Source organism: Camelina sativa, chromosome 12 (assembly GCF_030686135.1).
Source record: "Camelina sativa cultivar CO46 ecotype springtype chromosome 12, ASM3068613v1".
Taxonomy (NCBI): domain Eukaryota; kingdom Viridiplantae; phylum Streptophyta; class Magnoliopsida; order Brassicales; family Brassicaceae; genus Camelina; species Camelina sativa.
The window spans coordinates 28,811,125-28,813,745 of NC_141891.1; the positions used below are offsets into that span (position 1 = coordinate 28,811,125).

At 37.4% G+C, this 2,621-nt stretch overlaps 1 non-coding gene across 1 annotated transcript; it reads right to left on the reverse strand.

Moving 5' to 3' along the window:
- Positions 1 to 2,278: 2,278 nt before the first annotated feature.
- On the reverse strand, positions 2,279 to 2,385 carry LOC147931018 (small nucleolar RNA R71). The gene has a single exon (XR_015576941.1). It is a non-coding gene; the product is annotated as a small nucleolar RNA R71 (small nucleolar RNA).
- Between the last annotated feature and the right edge of the window lie 236 nt (positions 2,386 to 2,621).

The window sequence follows — 2,621 nt, forward strand, 5'->3', positions numbered from 1 at the left end:
CCATGGAGGTTAAAGAGTTTCACACAAAGCTTGCAGCCGGTTTGGCCCTGAGTTATGATAACAAACCCGAGCTTCCTAGCGTTTGGCGAGAGGTGGCAATTGGGAACAATGGATGTAAACTTCATTTTCAAGCTGATTGTTGGATCAGATTCCAAAATAAAGCTCAGCAATGAAGGCATCCGAACAATGCTAATAGGCTGGCCTCGACAAGGATATAGCTCAGACTGATATATTATGGTATTTGTGGTTTTTAACCATGATATAAGGAGTCTTTTAGAGTCTTTTGATGTGTTTTTAGGTTCTTTGAGAGTCTTTATAGGTTTTCTAGGATTTTGGCATGGATGGAGCAAAGTAGAGCAATTTGGATCATTTTAGAGCATAAATCTCGAAGAATCAATTTGGACTCGGATCAAAGCAATGACATCGATCGACACCACTTAGGAGCATCGATCGACATCCTCTTTAGCCGATGAAGAATCACAAATTTGGAAATTTTACAAAGTTCCCCGAAGTTTTCCAAAATTGCAACATAAGTCCCTGACGTGTTTTAGGACATATAAATAGTATTTTTAGGTTTTAGAAACCCTTAAGTTATTTTCTAGCAAGTTTTATTTTCTGCAACCCTGTGAGATTTTGAGAGCTTTTGGGAGAGAGAGATCTGAACTGCTTTGTAGAGAAGAAATCATAAACTCCCTCTTTACTCTTTTAATTTCAATTGCTTATTATTCAGAATGATGATTTATGTTTCATTAAATATGTCTGAGTAGTTTGCTTGTTAGGTTTAGGGTTTTTTACTGGGATTTTATGATTTATTAGATCTGTTTATTTAGGATTCATTATCTTTCTAGATCTTCATCATAGTTGTTCTTCATATTAATCCTTGATTGGCCATCTAGAATTAATAACCTTGGAAAATAAATTGATATGAGAATATAATTGATTTTCCTGATAAAACCTTTTGATGAGCAAAATTACTTATTGCAAAGAGATTTGATTTAGTAATTTTGTGAACAATCTAAACCTGTTTTTAAAGCTGATTCTTAACCTTGAATTTTATAAAGAGATTTGAATTTTCTGGTTTTAAATTTAGATAATATTTGCAGTGAGAACTGATTTATTTTACAAAAGTGTTTAGAGTTCTAGATCTGTTCTTAATTGCTTGAATCATATTTATTTGTTGATTTAATATTTCATAATTTCCTGAGAAATTCTCTAAACCTAGCTTTTAGATCCCCTGAATTTACAACAGCTTTTATTTAATATTTTGCATTGCTTTTATTTTAATTCAAATTAATTTGTTTAGCTTAATTATAAAACTCTATAATGTATTGTGTAGACTTGAGTCCTTGTGGAATTCGACCCCTAAGTACTGCAGTGATCTCTTAATTTGAGAGAGTAGCTCTAGGGTTTAATTTGATTATATCAAATTTTGGCGCCGTTGCCGGGGACTCTTTGATCTACCATTGGATTTGAGTTTTTGATTTTGTCTAAATTTTTCTTTTTATTTGAAACTTACACGCTTTTGTTTTCTTTTCTCTTGTGTGTTTCAGGTGCATGCCTCCTAGGCCTAACACTAGCAATTTTGAAGCTTTCAAACCAAGAGTTGGGAAAACTTGAGCGTGAGAACCGAAAAGCAGTCAAATCTTTGAAGATGGTTAACACAATCATTCTGATGCGTGATGAGGATGGTGCTTTGAGGGATCAAGAGGGCCACTTGCGCAACGAGCAGGGCCAAAAGCTTGATGCATAAGGGAATGTTATTGCTGAAGTTATTGTTGCCGATGAGCAAGCTGATGGTGTCGACCGACACCAACAGGGTGTCGATCGACACCCCCTTCCTGCAGACAAACGTGGAGTTGCAAACCGCGTTAACAACCCTGTTCGAAGACATGAGCAGAACCGAGACTTGATCAGGACTATTGTTGACTACAACTGGGCTGATCTTGTGTATGAGAACCGGTCTGCTATTGTTCCTCCTCCATTCAAGAGGAATGATTTTGAGTTGAAACCTGCTTACTTTTAACTGGTTGGGCAGAGACCTTTCTCTAACCTACCCCATGAGAAGCCTTTGGACCACATTGAGCACTTTGAGGATCTTGTGACCAGTATCAAGGCTAATGGAGTGACTGAGGATTACATTTTCTGCAAGCTCTTTCCATACTCACTTGCAGGAGAAGCATCTCAATGGTTGAAACAGTTGCAGCCTGGATCTTTGACGACTTGGCATGATATCAAGGTGGCTTTCCTAAACTACTTTTATGATGATGCAATGTCTGATGAGCTGATAGTTAAGATCTCTTCATTCAAGCAAGGACAAGATGAAGCTTTTATGGCAGCTTGGGTGAGATTCAAAGCTTATCAGAGGGATTGTCCACACCATGGGTTTTCAAGGGTACAACTGCTGAGTATCTTTTTCAGAGGGTGTGACTGGAAGTATCAGTTAGCTTTGGATGCTGCAAGTCATGGGAATTTCAAAACAAGATTTCCAGAAGATGCTGAAGTTTTGATTGAGAATTTGGCCTCTAGCAATAGCACTAAGAGACCCGATGCTGAAAGAAAGAGATTGCATGGAGAATTTGATTCCAACCAGTTAGCCTATGTTAATGCCAAGCTGGATTCAG